Genomic DNA, 22,010 nt, shown 5'->3' on the forward strand with positions numbered 1-22,010 from the left:
GAAATGAAAACGTAAATGATTTACATTCGTGAATGATTGATTGAGTAAATGAAACAAAATATTTCACTTTGCCCTATACACTTTGCCCCGCATGTACTTGACTAATTGTTCAATTTATTCAAAATACAAATAAGCTTAACATTAACTAAATTGATATTGCTTTGAATATTAGGAGGCCTCAATTAATATTTAAAACGTTAATAACAAAAATAATGTTAGTAACAAAAATAATTTTTGACTTACGGCAAAATATTAAAATACGAGTATCTGTTTTTGAAAATAGCCTGTATTATCATATGCTTTAATCTTCGGTGGTATTTTTTTCCTGACTGTAACAGACTACATATGGTACTACATACTGAAATGACACCAGACAGGTGGAGTTAAAAGCAGAGTAAATATTTCACCATTTCATTTTGACTCGCTATTTCACTTTGCCCCATGTTCCCCTACATATCAAGATAAGATTCCCATAATCAGAACTTCATTCCTAATAATGGGTTGGACATGGGTTTTGTTCAAAAATGTGGGCACGCATTTCATCTTTTCATTTTTCTCAGGTAAAAATAAATAAATAAATGAATTCATTCAAAATTTCATTTTAAATGGTCTGTTGATTTTCTTAAATAAAAAAATTGAAATTCTCCCTTAGGCAGTAATGTAAAAAGATTTTGAATTGTTCATTTTTAACGTTCGTTTTTGAACATGTCCTTTGTCAAGAGCTTTTCCAAGAAATTTCTTTCCAAGCAAATCCGCCTTTTGATGGGGAATCTGTATTAACCTCAAATTTCCTCATAAGCATTCATATAAAACTTCTGAATTGTTCATTTTCAACGTTGGTTTATAAACATGTTTTTCGTCAGGAGTTTTTTCCAATGAAGTTTGTTTCAAGCGAATTCGCCTTTACGTTCGGAATCAATATTTGTCCTAAATTTCCGCCAAGGCGTTAATGTTAAACTTTTTTGGTTTAAATTTATTTTGAACGCTCGTCCTTAAACATGTTCTTAGTCAAGAGATTTTCCTTTTTAAGTTTGGCACAAATCTGCCTTAAAGTTTGGGATCTATATTTGTATTAAATTTTCTCTTAGGCGCGAATGTTTAAAAAAATGTTGAGCTGTTCAAAATTGAACGAAAAATTTGTTGAAAGAAAAATGAGAATCAAATGTTCTCGCCCAGATCTTTCAAACAAAAAACGTTTATTCAAAATGAACTATTCCCTCAAACGTTATTTGAGGGAGGGCAGACAAAGAGAACAGCGGACATCCATTTTTTTCATCTCAAACCCCTACTTTCCAATTTTTGTGCTTTTTAATATTTACTGAATTTTTTAAATTAATTATTTTGTTTTTAGCGATATTTTAAAGATGCTTTAAGCCTTCTTTTAAACTTTTGTCTGTCTTCTTTCACTTATACGGAAAAGTAGGCTATTAACGGACCTTTTTGCAAGAACATCCTCCGCACAAGACGAACTTGAGTTGTAAAGTCAAATTTTAACGCAGAAACGGGCTAGTATATTTAGCAGAAAATACGGAGTTAAAAGTAGAGAACAATTTAGTAATGGAAAAAATGCGGTTCATCCCCGGCCTAAATTAGTCTTGTTATTGTTACGAGTAACAAAGTTCGTGGCAATTATTAACATTCCTGCAAGAATTGCTTTGCAAGAAAATTCAAGAAACAGTCGATCGCAATCAACAGTGGAATATCGCTTAAAGCTCAACGCAAGGGAAATGCGGATTCTGCTTAATGTAGATCAGTATCTGATAGCATTTATCTTATTTTAAATTTTAATTGACTCGTGTGACCAAAATTTAAGGTTTCATTCTAAAGCTCACACTTCATTGCATTGAAAAAGGGGTTCCTTGAAACCCCGAAACACTGACTGCAGAAATCTGCAAATTTTGTGTAAAAATATGCTGTTATATCTGAGATTAAATTTCATTTTGTTGATAAAGGAAGAAATGACTTAGAAATACGCAACCTTGGTGTTGATTTTAGGTAAGATTCATGTTTTACGCCTCTTTTGCAGAAAATCCACCTTCTCATCTGCTATTTTTTGAATGTCAGAAGCATGATTTTATTAGTCTCTAATTTTTTGATGCTGTTCTTTGTTGATATAATGAAAAGTATTTTGGCTCTATAAGTCGCCTTTTGTGCTTGAATTAGTGCAGTGCAAACTCGTTTTTTTTTTTTTTTTTTTTTTGTTGTTGTTGACTACCTACTGACTTTCTATTTACTGAATTTCAGTTTAGACATGTAGCTATCCTTTTAGGTTTGGAGTAGCTATGTGCAGTTGTAGTAAAATTAGTTAGTGATTGAATAATTTGCACTACGTGTTAGGTTAAATTTTGCTGGAATTGCTTTTTTTTCAGTCATTGCAATTTAGTTTTTTTTTCATTAAAAGCAAAGGATGTACCATTTTATTTGTGTGGTATATAAATTGGAATTCTAGATGGAAAAGTAACATTTCCAAAGTTTGCTTTTTTTTTTTTTTTTGAAAAAAGAAACTATTTACATTTGAAGTACATAAAGCGCATCTGGTACTATTTTTTCTTCATTATAGCTTTCAACTCCTATGTTATATGGAGTTGTTAACATTGTCAGTTTCGAACAGAAAAGTTCATTTTGTTGTTGTTACTTGTGCCACTCGGGAACCCTATCCCGAGTAGCAATGCTACTCAAATTTAAGCAGAGGGGTACGGCTTCCGTTTAATTGAGCGCCTGTTTCTAGGTGGAAGTCCGATTTGGCTCAGACAACACGATAGATGGCAGCACCATCTATGGACAGTTCGATAATTTAGAACCAGACCAGAAGGCGAATAACTTCTGGGCTAGCACCCCCCAGTGGTATCGTTTCACTTGGAGGACTTTGACTACGAGCATATTCAAAGTCCCCCAGTCACCCTTAATGAAGACAGTGGATCTTCGATCGACTAGGATCGAACAAGGGACCCTCCGGTCACCAGTCCGATGCCTTACAGATCAGGCCAACACGACCCAAGTTCATTTTAATACACCTAAATGCTGAGAAACGCTAACCTAACATTGGTTAGGCCAGCGTTTCTCAACCTTTTTTGATCCGCGGACCGGCAAGAGCCTTAAAATAAAACTCGTGGACCGGCGATACTTTTTTCTTTTATTTTCCTTCTTTTTTCGTTTTTTAAAAAAAAAAAAAAAACTTGCGGACGGTTAGAAACATATGATTTTTTACGAACCGGTTCGATTTTCCCTCCTCCCCCACATCCACCCCTCCCTACGAAAAAAAAATTCTTCTCGGGGACCGTTAGACACTTGTGAAAAAAATTAGCGGAAGGATTAGGAGTTTTTCCTTTTTTACAAAGTAATAATAATAATAAATGAATTTTTAAAAATATAAATAAAACTTTACTAGTTGTTAAAGAACTGCTACAAAAGTATTTAAATGTTAAGAATAAGGTAAGTATTATAATTATACATAAATAGTAAGCATTGCTGAAAAATCATAAAAAACTACTAAAAATAATCACAACATTGATTTAAAAGTTGTTTAATAGGATTATTATGGTGTTTTCTTTCTTTTTTTTTCTTTTTGCAAGGAAATTTTTTTACGTGAAGGAGCAAACATATCCGAGGACCGGTTCAATTTTTCTGCGGACCGGTGCCGATCCGCCGGACCATCAGTTGAGAATCTGAGTTAGTGTACATAATAGAAGTACTTTAACTTGAAAAAGAAAATTGATATGTAAGCTCTATCCTTGTGTAGGGCTGTGCAAGAGTGATCAATCAATAAAAAAAAAAGCAAAATGCTGCTAAGAAATCTTTGGAAAACATATAACTATTTCAAACAGAACAAATCTGATTTGATTTTTAATAAAATGTTTGACATAACTCGAATAAATGAGTTATTTCATAAATTTTCAGATATGAATCAAACTATCTGAAAACATAAAAAGTATCCCAACTATATCATGAGCTTTAAAACTATCTTTGGAAACGAATTACATGTTTGGTGGTTAAAATCTACATTAGAATTTTTTCCCTGATGCTTCTGAAGATTCTACCCAAATGTAACCTACTTCCAAACATCATGTTTGATAATATTTTGTTGCTACCAAGCAGCTGCTGCTACATCACGAAGTAAGTAAAATAAAGAAAAAATAAAGAACATCACCATCCGCTATCAGTTCTTTTTCTTTGCTTTTATTTTCCGAACATATCTTTCTAGAAACTTTTTGGCGGAGTTTTACGTCAGCCATATTCTGTTATATTTTTCCAGCAATCCTTTCACGTACAGATTGGTTTCAGAGTCTATGCGAAGTGCCTTTGAATTATGAAGAAACGAAGCGTGACTTCTAGACGCCACGATTTTGCAAGTTATTAGAAAATATTTTCTTTCGCTGATTGGCAACAACGCCAGAACTATCATTAACATTAACATTATTAAAAGATGGCCGTCGATCATTTAAAAATAATATCGAAAGAATATTTTCTTCTTTTCTTTTTCAAGGAAATAACTTTTATGTTAAGAGCTTATTTTTATCTAAGTTTTCGTTTTGAGAGATTTTTTTTGTCGTTACATGCTTTTCGAGAGAAAATTGATGGCAATTTATATCGTATCAGCTTTTAAGATTGTGAGTATATTCCGTTAAAAATATCTCAGATACTTTAATGAGAAAATATTTGTGATCATCTTTTTTTTCTTCCTCCTTTCCTTCTTTCTTCCTTCTTTTTTGTGAAATAAGCCGCAACTTTATGAAAATTATGTGTTTTGTCGATAGTAAATAAATCTTAACACATTAATATTTTACAAAAATAAATAAATAAATGATTAAAGTTAATATAATAAAGAAATAATTAGAATTGTTTTTCAACAATTCTTTAAAATATTTTAAAATGTATTGCCTTAGCTTTTGGGTCCACTTGCATTGCCTTTTTATCAAAAGAAAGTGTCTTACTTTTGTATGAAAAATACGAGGATGTCATAACCGGGCTGTCAGTATTTTGGACGTAGTTCTGTTTTAACACTATCTTAAGGGCAGTAACGTACTACTAATCTTATTTTTGGTTTTAGAGTTTGAGAATGCTAACAGTATATTTCAGACGTTTAGTATCAAGACCAGCTCAATCCTTCGCAAAATAAATTTACAGGAGTGAAAAATATCATGTAAAACTCTATCCATTTAGTTTACCCCCAAAACATCCGTTTCAATTTGAAAAACATTTGATGTACAACTGACCTTTTTTTTTCTTTCAAGTAAGCAGAATTCCTAATTATTTATAGAGTAAATAATGTTGATTGAGCAGATTTTAAGCAAACTGACCTTTTTCAAAGAAAAAATTCCTTTCAGTTTCCAATTAAATTCATTTCAATTTTGTAATTTTACTATCCTGTACAGTCAGAAATGTGAGTTAAGACATTTTTCAAAAACTGTTGTTACTGTATGTATTTAAGCTGGCCATATATTAAAAGCACAGCTAGAGCTGGTTTTGAAGTAAAACTGCTTATTACCAGCGGTTTTCGGCCGGATTGAGAGGTATTCGTTTCAAATCGCTTTGAGGCGTGATAGTGTAACTAGTTCGCTGATACGCTGCGCATTCCAATAACTTTGAACAGCAGCTTAGATTTCAAAAAGGTTGCTGTGCGATTCTTTTTCCGCTGTTATTTGAAAAGAAACCAAGGTTTTTAAATTTTGAGTAAAGTTTCAAATCATAACCGGACATCCTGCAATAATTTATGATTAAATATTTATTTTTCTTTTTAAAGGAGCACTTGTTTCTTCTGTAATCATAAAAAACGTTTTTTTTTTCTAAAATTTATAAATGCTTTATACCATCTAGTTCTTTAAAAATGATAATTATTCGGAAAGCTATACACCAACTAAAGTTATTATAAAATATTACAAAGCAATCAGAAAATTCAATAAGTGAGGTAAACACACCAATAATGGCCAGTGCTTCAGTACTGGCCACTTTAAGGTTTATATTTGAAAAAATAGGATTCCAGGTCTCCCAATGGCTTTAAAATAGCATCAAACGTGCAGGAGTTATGTTTGTACTATTGGGAAACCTGGAATCCAATTTTTCAAATATTAAAGACCTTGGAGTGGCCACTACTGAAACATTCTGAAACATTGCTCTCTACCGGTGCGTTTTCATTAATTATTTTCGTTTTCAATGCAAGGGAATATTGAAAATTGGAACATTAGTTGTGAGTGTGTTTTGGTGTTTGTGAGAGAAAACTATTACGTTCAAAACCAATCAGTGGTTTTTCATTTCTTTTATTTTTATGCTAATAGTTGGGTCAAACCTAAGCTAGCAGTATTGGGAAGGCTACACAGATCCTTAGCACAGCATTGCGACTCTGCAAGGGAAGGTTTACTATTACATAGTTTGTGTATTTTACCTCATTTTGCTTTGTATCGTTAGGAAGCACATTGTATAAAGACTGTTGCTTAAGAGACTGATATTAACACAGTAAACCTAACTGTTGAGAAATAATGTATTTTTCGTCGGCTTATGCAAGAAAAAGGAACATTGCACTTGTATGTTTGCAACTTGTTTTTTTTTTAATCGTCCAGACTGAAAAAAAAAAAAGTGCTATTTGAAATAGTACCACAAAGTTGAACTGCAAACTGCATATTGCTTTGGTCCTATTTATTCATTAAATTTAAAGATGATGTAAAAGTAAACCCGAACACTGCGCTTTAAACTGAAGTGCAACTACCCATTCAGTTGTAATCTTGCACCATATTCAAACCACTATCACTTTTAAAAACCTCCGTAATTCAACTACTAACTACTTGCGAAAAAAGTCTACAACGATGCTTCTTTTGATACATAAAACACATTTCATCTGATACCCTACATGAAAATAATATCAAACTTTCTTCCTTTTTTTTTCCACCGGGTGAAAACTCCCAAGAAAATGTGTTTGCTTCTTTTGCAACTGTTGCCAGTTTTCATTACCGAAATCTTTTCAAAAAAACCTCTGAAGTACTATTTTCTCCATTTAACACTTTACTAGATCTAAGATTACAGCTGGTTTCATTTAAAATACAGCGAGAGCATTATAAATAGAAGTGAAGCGAGCTCCTTACTCTAATGCAAGATGAATGGTGCCCCTTAACTGCACAGAAAACCAATGAAGATAAATATTCAGCAATGCTTCATTATGTAAATGTTGCTTCACACTTTTTGAGGCAAATGCTAAGCAATCTTCCCACCAACAATGGTTATTGAATTAAATCTGCTGGAATACCTCTCAATTTATCACTCTGAGCTTAACGACCTAAAAATAGAATTTTTTTTCCGGTTTTTCTAAAATGTATCCCTCTGAGTTGTTGGAAGGAGAAGGAAAAATGGGCACATTTATTTCTGATTTCAGACGATTTTTATTATGGTATAACTTTATTGCCTCCAGATGCGGTGAAAAGCACGGGCTTGTAATAATCGTGTCGAATTTTAAATGGCTATGATTTAGAATCATGGCTGTTGTTAATTTACAGCGCAATTTATTTTCTCAGACGAAAGAGGTTTTGATGTTCGTAATAAAATATATATGCTCCATATAAAACTTAATTGTTTAATCTGAGTACTTTACGGGGTATGAAGTAAAAGAAATCTTAATGTACGACTTATATATTTTTCCGTTTAAAAAAGGAATTAATTTAAAAAATAAAGATGTCAGAGGTGCATTTAAAAAAGAAATAACTTGATTAAAATTTACAATAAGTTTTTAATTTTAAATTTCAATCAAGTTATTCATTTTTTAAATGAATTAAAAAAAAAACTTTTTGTCTACTCAGGAAGTTTATTTTTCAGTATAATTTTTATGAAAGCAATTCTGAAAGCACATAAAATACTACAACAGACATTTGAAAAAAAAAACTATTCTTTCTTTTTTTATTATTTTAGTCACATATTTGTGAGAAATTTAAAATTTACATATTATATAAATTTATAATTAATGCGATTAAAAAGAGGTATCAATAGGGAACTATTGAAAAATCACCAAAATAGTAAGCTTAACAAAATATTTTACTGACAAATGCATTCGTTTTCTTTTATTGGCTTAGACAGAGTAATCAGAATATTGAATATCTCCTTCACCTCTGTAATTATTTTCATGAGCAAAATTTTACGCTGGTTCATATCTTTACCAAAATATATGCTATGAGAATTGAAGTGAGAATAATGGAACTCCGTGTGAGGCAATGAGAAGCAAAGGGATGTAAGTGGACATTTTCAAGTTATGAGTAAAATTCGTTTCAAGATAGGATTCTTGGTGGACTTTCATTGAAAAGTTTTTCTAAACCATGCTGTATAGCAGCAACTACCAGGGCAACTAGTACCATCTCTTGTGACAAGAGAATGTCTCAATGCCCCTGTTCCGACTCCGCTGACTTGGTTTATAAGGATTTTCCGCCAAGCAGTAGAAATTTTGTTCTTCTCCTTCCCTGAAATTCAATCAAACTTTGATTAATTTCAATGTCCTTACTTTCCGCAGAGGCATTTACTTTATTTCTTAGTTGCGTTAGAAACACAATTTTTTTCAATGTATGCGTTACTTCAATCAATCATAGAAATATGGAAACTTTTTATTCTACATTGTTTTTGTGTTTCCAGTACAGAACACTCTTTTAAAGCAAAAATTACACACACGCATGCACACACACAAAAGAACATTTATGTATTACTGATCCAGTGGAATTCTTAATAGTATAATTACAACTTAATACAGTACCGCGGTGGACGAGATTTTAATCGAAAACTTAGAAATTTTTTTTTTTTTTGTTTGTGAAGATTTTGAGGATTTATGCCTAACCTTGCAGAGTGACTTCTATTTGGGCAGTAAGAGTATAACAAGTTTTTCAAAGTTGATTGACGTGGAAGACACAGGAGAGATTTAGGGAAAAGAAAGGATATTACACTCGGGGTATGGGTGGGAGTCGAACCCACGAAAATTCTACCCAGAAAACGAAGATTGTACTAGAGACACGGAGGCCCCAATCGAAAGCCTTAAATACAGTGCAATGTTTTTGTAAACATTTGCAATATAATTACCTCTTAATAAAGTTGTAATATTACATGTTAGTGTTGTAACTTGAAACTAAGGGAAAAAAAGTTAAGATGGTTGGAGAAGAGATTTTTTTTTACACCCAATTATAACTCATATAAAAACTCATAAGTACTTTAAGGATGGATGTTTTATTTTAAGTAATTTCACCGGAAATTGAACTCTGTTAAATTGTAATACGATTCTATACATTGGACATAATTTATTATATGCTTCGATTTATTTTTAAAATGTTGAAGAAAGAGGGAACATTTGTGGTTGTCTGAAATTCGCATTGAATCCTCTCAGATCGTCTTTTCCATTTTTGAAAGAAAGCCTTCGCATTTGTCATAAAAAAGAGAGAAAAGGGTAAATACGTTTGGATGTATTTCATGGGATGAAGGAATATCAGCGTAAAGGGAAAAAAAAATCTTCGAAAATGATTTGGGAATGCATTGAAGAAGGGAAGAATAGGCTCAGGTTTGTTTTGCTTTCTTCTTTGCCTTTGCTGAAAATGCTCCTTTCCTTGGGAAATTGAAACTAAGCTTTCTACGAAAAATGCGCAACTGACAGTTGGGTTACTGATGCATTGTTGTTTTTTCTTATATTCTGTCTCGAGCAATTTGGAGAATAATTTTGCTTATGCATAAAAATATTTTTCAACTTCCTGTTGCTAAACTAAAGTAGTCTTTTGATGTCATCCGTATAGATGTAACAGAAGTGTTAGCATTCTTCCCACATTTGTACCGTATAATTAATAATTAGGTCTCACTAAACTGAAATAATGCACTTCAAGTACCCTAGAAGAGATAGAACTCAGAATTGAATAATTATAAAAAATGGTAGGCATTTTGGGTTCATTAAGAATTTATAAAACGTCTACTTTGCTCTCTTTCTTTTACGTACTTCTTTAGTTATAATTAATCTGACACGTACCAGCTGTGAGTAAAAAAGACTTTGATTTAAATGCTCTATAGCAGTGGTGCCCAACTTTTTTTTTCACCCGAGGACCACACTTCATGCTAAGATAAATCTCGCTGGGCAGAACACAAAAAAGTAAAATATATTTAAATATTTTTATATAATATAGGAAAAGCTCGAAAAAGAAATGACACTGATCAAAAACTGTTGTTATATATGCTCACTAGAAAGGCGCCCGTCATGGTATGACTGGTAAAACTTGTTTCTACATTTGAACAAAGCAATTGCCTGTTTGATGATACTTTGATAGTTGAAATATTAACCCTAACACCAGTGGATTAACCTTAAACTCCAGTAGGTAGCGTTCAATGTTGACCATATTTTTAGTTTCTTTATTCTCCTGAAATGACAGTTTTACCAGTAAAACAGTTAAGTGACAGGATCGAGTTCAGCCTTGTCACAATAAAGCCTTTCTCTGCATGTTAAACATTACCAAAACACATTATCAAATTATCATGCCGTGGCGCGAGTTTTATTGGGCAAATAAGCGGGTTACTCGATTACCGACAATTATTTATATGTGGATTTAGTTATTGATACAAAGCTTCCATCTGTTTTTTTCGAAACAAATTTCTGACTATGTGACTTCAAATTTCAAACAATCACTCGCAACACCGAATGAAGAAGATCGGTCATTTTGGAAGGTTTTAGAGTATATTTTTCGATTCCTAACATTGAACACAAGAACAAGCCACATGTATCAGTTTCGCTGGCTACATATGCCCCGCGGGCCGTTGGTTGGACACAACTGCTCTACAGCGTGGTTGAAATCGGAGGGTTGTCCTTACTGAAAGTCGTACAACCGTTTCTTGGAGTACTTCCATCGATTGCTTCTCCTCATTTGTGTTTCGATTAGAATTTAGAATACCTTTCAAGTAAATTTTACGAACAATAGACTTCTGTAACTTTTTCATTCTTTTTTTTGAAAGGCGCATTTTTACTGCAGGTACTCGATGCTTTAACCTTTGAATCGCAAAAAAAAATATTTATTTCCGACTACAAATCGAGAATATTTCCCTTTTTTGGACAACGAGTGTGAAATACTGCGAATATTCTACACTTAAGTCACCTGAAATAGTCGAGAAACATTCAATTTACTTATTAATACTCCATATGTAGTTGGATAAAACTTTGGGAATCGTTTCAATGACGATTTTTATTGTTACCGTTACTTTTTTTCCAGGGAGAAAAATTGCCTCTGGTAGACAAATATCGTTCAAATTAGAAATGTCAATGCAACAGAAGCAAACGCGAGAAGGTTTCTGTGCCAAAAGCATGCTATGTATTTAATAGCAACCTTAATTATGTATTCTCATTGCTCTAAATAAAGCGTTATTCATTGGTTTTTCTAATATTTAAATTGAACTTGGGGTTAGGATTATCTAAGAGACATTTTCGCCACTGAACTCATGTACGAAAATGTCATTTTCATTTAAGCCCTGCAGTTTCTGTCGACTGCTTGAATTTTTTCATTCCAGCAGAGAAAATTACCCTCCATAAGATCTCCTACAAACCGGACGGTTAGTTGAATTAACTTTTCAAAAAAAAATTGTTTGTCAACTAGTTGAGTGGCATTTTTCGTTGCGTTGACACGGGTCAACTTAGTTGAATCAAATTTTTATCGAATAAACTGAATTTATTCGAGAATCTGCTCCACAACCTTGTTAAAACTAAACCAAGTTGACTCGACTAGTTTATTCGTGTGTAAAGCGAACACTTGGCAATGTCCTGATGAGTTTAATGAGTTAAAAAGTCATTATTTCACTAATTGGAATGAGAATAGTGGTGGAATTTGAGCCTGGCGGGTCTTATGAGTTGACTGCGTGTGTGAAGGATGCCGTGCAATTCTTCCATTTTTCTACCAGGTTACACTTCTAATAATCACCCGTTCAAAATTTAATAAAACTCGTGTGTAGGAGACCGAAGTTTTTTTTTTGCTTTGTGATTTATTTTGAGTTTCTAAGATTTTTCGTAACATTAAAAGAAAAAAAAAGTATTCAGATTACAATTCTGAGCAATGCATTCCTCAAATATTCAGTTTCAGGTATTTTTACTTTATTGTGATGATGTCCTTTTACTCTTTTTTCTTTGAAAAAAAGAGGTTCATGCAGTTTTAAAGCATAAATATGCAATTTTGTGTTTCTCTATTGCAAATTATTTTTTTTAATGTGTTTTCCAGAAATGTACAGTCGAAGCAAAGGTTTCTATAACTACGGCAACAAATTCCAATTTTTTAAATAAAATTTATAAAACGAAAAATACGCGAACTGAGTACTGACAAACCGAGCTTGAAGCACGGAAGAATAAAAAAATAATATAAGGAGGTAACGCAAGCAAAGCGTGTTTTCATGTGCCCATTATTTTGCTTAGATAACGGCTTTAATGTTCTTGTTCTCCTGTACTCTATAAAAGGTCTTAAAGAAAAGAATTTCCATAAAGAAAATGAAACAATGTATGTTTCTTGAATAAAAGGATAAAGTTAAAATGCATGTCCACGAAATGTTAAGCAGTATTATATTCAGTTTCAAAGTGCAATTTTATTCTGTGTTGACTTTACGAGTCGAATACAGAACATATTTTTCAGCTAAACTTTGTTGAGCAGTCGAAATTGTTTATTGCTGTCACTTACCGAGTGTTGCCGTTTGTCAATCTATTGTCTTCGTGATTGGTAGAAAGCAAGTCATAGGATCCATTGTACGCTTTGTGATTGGCAGACAGCAATGTAAGTGGATTCTATATCCAGGCCTGAGATATGGTATATACCGCAGGTATAAATGGTGGTTTTTTATATCATATCTAACTTACGAATGCCTTCTGCCAAAAATATTTCAAGGGATTTGTCTTTTCGTTTTGAACAAAAATTGTGAGGTGTTTTCTTATTACCGTTTTCTTCATTGAAAACTGCTTTTTGTTTTTTTTTTCTAATTGTATTGCCCATTTTTTCCATCTATTTTTCTCCAGAGCAGAGAGGTAGTTGTTTTGTTCTATTTTTAAAGTGTATTTTAATAAAATAATTGTCACTTCGGGGCAGGGAGTTTTGAGAGAGAGTTGTAGTTATTTCAACAGGATTTCTTATTACTTCAGTGAATACGCTTTGATCTTAGGTAAAATTTTGTGCGCACATTTAGTTTACAAAAACTATTTTTCTTTTCGGGGTAGGGAGGTAAATTTACAAAAGCAACCCAAGGAATGTTTTTTTCCCTCGAAACACGCATTAAGTAAGAAAATAAAAAAAAAGAATTAAATAGAAATGCATGAGATCCTACATAAAACAGAAACGTGGGAGAGAACTAAATTTAAAAAAAAAAGAGGAAAAATAAATCAATAAAAAAAGTAAGAAAGGATAATATCAATAATAAAATAATAATTACAATAACAAAATAACAGTAATAATAAAGCTTGGTAAAAGGTTTGACCACCTAGGTGCCTACAGAGCAGCATACAGACAAAGACGTTTGCAGATCAAAGTATAGTAGAAGTAATTAAAATTGGAGCGTTACCAGCTTTCTTATAAGAGTTTGAAAAAAAAAATCTTTACAGTGAAGTGGAGATTGATGTAATTAGTTGGAGGTATTTTGAAGTTAGCTTTTTGAAAGACGTTTAGCAGTATAACGAAAACATTGAAAAGTCAGCTGCAAAACAATGAAAGATAATTGATACTATCAACTGAAACAGTTATTTTTTGTAGTTGTTCAAAGCTACTAAAATGTACTAATATATGTTTCTGCACATGATTTTTATAAATAAACTTCGAGTTTTAATGCGTACAAAAGTATCAGTATTTTTTTTTGGCAGCAATGTAAAGCTTTTAGGGACTCAGAAAGATTAAACTGGGAGGGTAACTTTAGAGGGTATTTTGGAATAAGATCCAACCGTGGTGAAAAAAAATCCTTGAAATTATACTGTAACAATTACTGGAAACCATGTTGCCAGTACTTTTTACAGTAAAACCCTATAGTATTGTAGAAATATCGACACCGTTGTGGTAAGTTGCGCTGAGAAAAGAATGATATCCAATGAGTGGGGGGTTAGAACCTGCCTTCTCATTCCGACAGCACTGTGCGCTATCGCCTATACTGAATGGGGCTCGACAAGAGAGCGGTAATCATGAATTATACGCTCAGCGACTTAAGTCTCATGGTCACCAATTGGAGTTGTAATCGCTTATTTTTTCCGGCACACTTACTGGAAATTTTCTTTGTACTATATTTTACAATCATATTGACCTTAAAATTTTACTGAATTTTCAACAGTGAAGGTACTGTTGGCCTCTCGTCCTGTTGCAAATCTTCGCATGTAAATGCACTAAATACACAGGGAAAATCGTTATAAGCCTTGACCTCAGAAAAAATGGTTGTACCAAAGTAAGATCAGTTGAGAAAAAATTTTGGCTTGAATTGTGGGCAACAATGAAATACGTAAATGAGAAAAACACCTAAATGCAAAATTAGGGATGATTGGTTTTTCTCATAACACATAAAGGTAGTTTGAGCAAGTGCAAAAAAATTGCTTTCTTGTGGAAATATGGTCTTATATATTAAAATATTAAAATGACTAAAAAAAAAAAAAAACTGTGGTACATATTTGCACTTAAACAGTAATAGAGCAGAAAGCAATAAAACATGGTATATAAAACTTATGCCTCCCCCCCTCTGCTGTAAGTTTTAAGAATTGCATTACCAATATATTGACTGAACGTTGTAAAATACTCCGCATTTGCTTTTTTATTTGGGTAGTAAATATATAGTCTCGTCAACATTAACAATAGTAGATAAATTTCGGAATGATTGAATAAAATTATTAATATTTTTGCACATACAACTATGCAATTAAAAATGTGTTAAATTAAAACAACGCTTATGAGGTAGAAGTGACAATTTTTATCAACTGTTGTTCTGATGTTTTTTTAAATAAAATGTGCAGCTTTTATGTTTTACTGGAAAACAAAAATACTTATTTTGGATAAAATTTTTGCAAAAATATATTTTTCATTCCTGCAGATTAAGTGGTATTTTCAAAAGTCGCAAAAAAGAAAAACCTTTTAGCCATAATGCACTCATTTTGCTTTATAATAAAATAAATACTTTTTAGTGAAATAAAATGTACACAATCTGAAAGAGGCTTTTGTTTTCACTTTACATTTCTTCGTATCAACTGCTTTAGAAAAAGAAATCTAGAAATGTTTATTTCGAAAGGCTTTAAATGCAATTGGTTGGTAGTAAATTGATTCGAAATACGTTTTAACTACAAATTCAATAAATCGTTTAAGCGGCCTTAAAGTATTTCTTTTCGTCTCGCGTATGCTTTAGTAACGAAAATAAGCACGAAAGCATGAAATAAAAATGGTGTATTTGTTTCCGAAACGCATTTTTACTAGTTCCGCTTACTATCAAAATGAATAGTAGCTCATGATAAAATAGAGCGTTGCATTAATCGCAAAAGTCTTCTCACTAAAATTCAAACGAGTTTAAATTTTGAGTAAATTGTGTATTAGTGAACAGCATTATGGAACTTTTTATGAACTTCCTCAAGCTTTGTAGCAAGTATGAAATTTTTATTAAAATTCGAGAATTTCCCAGAATCAAAGAAATCACATCTTTACTTTGAAAAAATTAGTTTATATGAAATATTTCATGAATAATGGTTTTAGTTTTAACTACTTTTTACAGCAACGGCGGATTTGTGTAAAATATAACACACGTTATTATAAGTGATGCCGAAACGACTCGAAAGTATTTATATGAATATTTCTTTTTACTTCCTTTTACAAAAAAGGAAGTATTGTATTCTCGAAAAAATTTTCGCTCGAAAATCGACCTTAATTTCCATTTTGCTCGCCCCCGAATGAATATTGATTTTTTTTTTCAACTCGACCACACGTGGATACATGCCTAATAATGTATAGACACCTAAAGAATCCAATTTTACGATCCTCGAGTTAATTACAACGAGTTTTCTCGTGATGTCCGTATGTATGTGCGTATGTGTGAATGCATCTCGCATAACTCAAGAACAGTATGTCCTAGAAAGTTGAAATTTGGCACACAGACTCCAAGTGGAGTCTAGTTGTGCACTTTCTCTTTTGGTTGCATTCAGATGTTCCAAAGGGGGTCTTTTACATCTTTTTGGGGTAAAATCATTGTTAATTTCAAAGTAAACTCAAGCGGTGCTATAATTTGGCAAACACTAGGAAATATATCGCCAAGTTTTGTCGCCAACTTGGCGACGAATATGGCGTTTTTTTTTTTCAAATTTCATTTCAATTTGGCCATATTTAGAGAGTTAACCATTGAATCACATTAAAACTGCCAATGTTGGGAAAATTTATTTGTATAAAACGTTTCTTTGGTTCGATTCGCAACAAATTTGGAATGAAAGTATTTAAAGTGTTTTTTTGCTCATTCCGAGGCACTAATATCTCTAAATTGGAGTAAAAGGAAGTCATGTGATGCACACATCAGCTGTTTTTTTCTTAATTTGGGGGAGAGTAACATACTTTTCGTTCTAGATTATTTGATTGCTTAGTTGAAAGATAACTAGTTCAGATAAATAACTAAAATAAAGGAGTATGGATTGTTTCAAAATAGATTAAAATTCTAAAATTATAAACTGAATATAGCAACATATACCGAAGTAACAACTAGTAGCATGCTAATGAAACGGAGCATGTTAAGGGAAAGAAGAGGAAATTGATTTACTTACATTATATTAGAGAAATTTCTTCTTATTTAATAAATCTTAAGTGAACAATGCAGTTTGAATAAATATGCATTTTTTCCCTAGAAAAATGCGATTTTGTTAGTAGTATTTTTCAAATGTTCACAACAGTTTTTAAAGGCTCGAATAATCATCAAAAAACATATTCGACGCCGTGAGATTGTTCCCTTTGCAACTCAAAACGCGTTTATACATTACTAGTGGCACCCGCACGGCTTTGCCCGTTGTAGAAAATTAAAAGGCCATTTGGTTTGCCTGTATATTAACAAATAATGGATGATGAATTTCTCGCCAATTGGCTATGTTTAATGACTCGTCCATGTTACGGTTCCACGTTATGATGGTTTCGTAATTTACTATTCCACATTGTGATAATTTGCTCGGAAAAATTTTCTTAAAATTGGTATAGAAAAGGAACAAAATCGAATTTTCAAAAGATTGCTTCAAAGTGCACACCCATATGCTACAAACTAACTTTGTACCAAATTTCGTAAAAATCGGCCGCACGGTCTAGGCGCTATGCGCGTCACAGAGATCCAGACAGACTTTCAGCTTAATTATTAGTAGAGATTTTTACAATTTTCTGTTAAATGATATGCGTTTGGTATCATCTATTTCTTCTGCTGAAAGCTAACGTTTTGTTCCTAACTGTTTATTTTTTAGTAGTATTTTCCCAAAATACTACTCAATTTTAAAAATTTAGTTATAGTATCTATGTCCTCGAGTCCTTTTCTTGTTATTGATTCTGGATCGTAAGAATCTCAAATTTGAGCATAAAAGCACTCGAAAAATATACTTAATAATTCAAAGAATGAATTGTTAATTAAGGGAGAAAAGCCCATGATTTTTTATGCGACGATAAATTTTAGATGCTGACAGCAAGAATTCATTTTCCATTTACTCGTCTCTGCTTCAAATATTTTTAACGAACACGCAAAAGATGCAGAAAGCGAAATCTTAAATTATTTACATCGCACGCTATGCCTGGAGGCTCCACCGAAGGAAAAAAAAAAACTAATTAATATATTTCCTCCCTTTTATCATTTCTCTTAACTCCGCAGATGACTTATGCTAGTTGTCTGTGCGAGACCTGCCACCTCGTTATTTTTCACAACTCTCTCACGATAGTCTAACGATTAATCGATCGATGTTTCTAAAGAAGCGTTAGAATTTAGGATAATCGTCTCTTTTTGTTTAGGAAAAAAAGAGATTTCTATTAGCGAGGCGAGCAAAATGGTTCACATGGAATCCTCTGTATTTCTCGCGATAATCGGATTTTTATACTAAATTGACTCGAAATTGCTGTTCTCCGAAAAAAGCATTTAATAACATCCATTCCTACTTACATTGATGTTTTATTCTTATTATAGAATATCTCGCTTCTTGCTTCGTAATTTCGGATACTTCTACAGACGTTGCAGATCTATTTCATTTTTTATATTCCAATGGTATTAAGGAAGAGCACTGAAAAAGTCATTTGTTTGCTTTTTCCTTCGGTGCTCTAAACATTCTTTTTTCGAATCTACTTTTCCATTTGTGCATTTGTGTATTGCTTCTGAGTTTGTTTTGGCTGCCATCGTCTTTGGAGAGATAGATTGAAATGCAGCTCACCCGGGAACAGAAATAGGATTGCTTGGCGAAGTTTATGCTTCGGAAAAATCTACGAGCCGTACATTATCCCAAAAGATTTATTCTATTCTTTAACTGCAACTGATATGGATTCTTTAAATTATTTTGTCACTTCTCGACATTTCTGGAGTAAAAACACATTTTTAGGCTGCAAGGCTATTGTTTTCTCTCATACATTTGTCTTTTGTTGCTCATCTAAAATTTACATAAAACTTTCTTAAGATGCTCTAACGTCCAAAAAAAAAAAAAAAAAAACCCAATGGACTTAACGTTAGGGGACATTTTAAATTTCCATCAATGTTTCTGTTTTGCGTTGAATATGGCAAGGTTTCCAAAAGAAATCTACTCTTGTCTTATTTCACAACTGTAAATGAATACATTTAATTGCCTAGTTTACCTTTTTTAAAATCTTTGATGCGATGGAAGGCAGTAGATATTTCTCTCTCTTTTTATTTACAAACTTTTAATTTTTTTTTCGTGATAGCTGGTCATAATTCAAAATTTTTGCTGTATCTTTCATTTTGTTTTATATTTTCTTTTGCATATTTTCATGTGTTTATGTTTGAATTTGTAACAAAATATTACGCTTTGCGCTTTATTGGTAATTTCTGTATAAATCTAATGCTGTAAAATATACTCTAGTATTATAAAAGTAGATTCATTACAAAGTTTTGAAATACTTTTTAAGTGTGCTTTTATTTTGCTATAGAAACTTAATAAAAATTTACATGAAATATTTTAAAGGGTTAAACAAATTTTTCATATCGCTTCCCAATGCAAATTAAAACCTTTCAGGTTCTTGCAAGAGGTATTGGAAAATTTCAACCATGGTAACAAAAGCTATTTAAATTAATTTTCATACGAGGTTGAATTACTCTTTTGGTTATGTAAGTTTGTATAGATATTAATATTTTTAACTTTAGTTTTGTAATTTTGTTAAATTTTATCTATGAATCGTCTCAAACAGTTTAAAAAGTTATGCTAACACAGATATACTCTTAGTACTTGGAGATCAACTGCTCGGACCACATCTAATTCCGAGGTTACTGTTAATTGCACTTTTTTTTGCGTTACGACTCTCTTTCATTGGTTTTGTTTTCTCATTGAAAACTTAAAACAATATTTTGAATGGATATTGCCTTTTTTAGTAGATATAATTAAAGATTCGTGGAGTTTTTTTCATCCATCGCTCTTTAGCTATTTTATGAAAATTTGCTTAGTTGGTTTCCGATGAAAATAAAGCATGAAAAAAATGCCAATTTCCATCATTTCCCTAATGTTATACTAAAATCCTTAACGCGTTTCTTCAATTATCTCAAAAATATCATTTCTGCAGATATTGCTCTTTACCTTCCCACACGGACTACTTTAACCCATATTGGACCGCTGTCCTATAAATAGGACAGCTGAAATAGACAAGTATAAATCACAAGTAAATAGACCGATTTATATAAACTTTGTCACAGACTTTTTCTGACGTAGATATGTATAATATACAAGCAAAAGTTTGACAAATAAATTTAATTTAAATTGGGAAATAACCATAAAACTTAAAACTTAATAAACATGTATTATTTTATGATTAATTAAAAATTATACATTCATTTTAAAAAGAAATTTATGGATTTATTTTTGAAGTAGAAGAACAGTGCTTTTGCTATAAATAATAAAATCCAAGAAAACAATTATATTTTAAAGGTTTATTTAGCGAAATATTCGGATGTCCTAAAAACAGGACAACAGTCCAATACCGACCCTCATTTTCTTCTGATTCACATTACCTACAAAAATAATCCTGAAACAAGCTGTATTCATACAATAAAAAACCAAGGTCAAGTGGGTGGAGTTTTAAGGCGGAAGAGTGTCCAATTGATTGACAGAAGCTTCCCCTTCCCCCACTAATTATTTTTTTGTATATACAAGATATGTAAAGATTTACATTCCTTGAAACGAGATCTTTTGTATGTGTACACCTTCTTCTCTTTAGAGAAACCATTCTGAAATTTAGGATTCCTTTTAGAGCATAGTACCAATTGCTTTTTGGTTCGCTTTGCAGTGCATGGTGTTTCTTAGATGATATGTGAAATAATGAGATTTTTATAAAATGGTGAAAAAATTTCTGACAGTTGAGGAAGCTCTTGATTATATGAATTCTCTCTCTGATGACATTGATGAGCCAGAAGTGATTATTATTCCTCCCGAACCTGATTTAGTTAGTGACGAAGAAAGAGATGACTCTTTCACAAATTGTCATACACCAGCATTGAATGACAAATCTGATGTACAAGATGCTGCTGGACTGTAGAAATTTTTACGAAAAACAAATGTGATGTGCCTATTTTCGAAATGAAGGATGTGAAGTGGAAAAAATGTGAACAAAATTCGATCTCAGCTCTAAATCAACCTTTTCAAAAACACCAAAATATAACAGATATTGTTTCTGGTAAAAGTCCTATTGAACATTTTCATATGATGGCTGAAGACATGATATCACACACCGTTAGAGAGACGAACCGATATGTTTCCCAAAAGAATGATCATTTTTTCAGTATCTCTGAGAGTGAATTCAAGCTGTTCCTAGGTGTTATGTTTTATAGCGGTTATCACATTTTACCTCGTGAAAAAATGTATTGGGAAAATGCTCCCGATATAGGCACAACATTAGTTAGTAATGCTATATCAAGAAAAAATACAGTGACATCAAACATTATCTTCATTTCAATGACAATTCCACAATCGACAAACAAGATCGTTATTACAAAATTCGACCATTGTTTGAAAAACTTAATGTTGCTTTGCAGCAGTTTGGAGTTTTTTTTTTTCAGAGAATCTAACAATTGATTAAAGAATGGTGAGTTATTTTGGTAAACATGGCTGTAAGATGTTCATGAAACACCTTACCATGGATACCCTTTCAATATCATTCCCTACCAAGGAGCTCATGAAAAATGTAACGAACCACTTTCCCAACGCGTTGTTGAAAATTTACTATCTGTTGTGAAAAATCCTGCATTTCATACATGGATAACTTTTTTACCTCCAATGGTTTACTTATTCGATTGAAGCAAAGGGAATTTTGTGCAACTGGGACTGTAAGAGTCAATAGGATGGCAAAATGTCCATTGAAGTGTGTGAAAGATTTGTCTAAGACAGAAAGAGGTACTTCCGACGCAGCATTTGACGCTGCCAACAAAATTGCTGATGTACGCTGGAATGATAATCGGGTCGTTTCTTTGAGCAATTTTGAAGATACAAAAGTAAAAAACAAAGTAGAAAGCCGGGTCAAGGGAGGCAAAAAAGAAGTCAATGTGCCATATTGTGTCACCACCTATAACAAATATAAAAATGGAGTAGACCTTTTTGACAGTCATGCTGAAGTTTATTTTGCTTCAATCCAAGGAAAAAAGTGGTATTGGTCACTTTTCTTGAACTGCTTTGAAACAGCTCTTGTTGCAGTCTGGAAGTATTCTAAATTATTTTGTCCGCGTGAAGCACAAGATATATTAACCTTCCGAAGATCAGTAACTATCAGTTACTTAGGTGAATCAATTCCAAGGAATAAAATAAGACAGCGCAGTTTGTTACAAAATAACAAAGAACTCCTTCATGTCAACAATGAGAATATACTGGTAAAACATACCGATGGTCGCCA

Source organism: Uloborus diversus, chromosome 7, assembly GCF_026930045.1.
Source record: "Uloborus diversus isolate 005 chromosome 7, Udiv.v.3.1, whole genome shotgun sequence".
Classification (NCBI taxonomy): Eukaryota; Metazoa; Arthropoda; class Arachnida; order Araneae; family Uloboridae; genus Uloborus; species Uloborus diversus.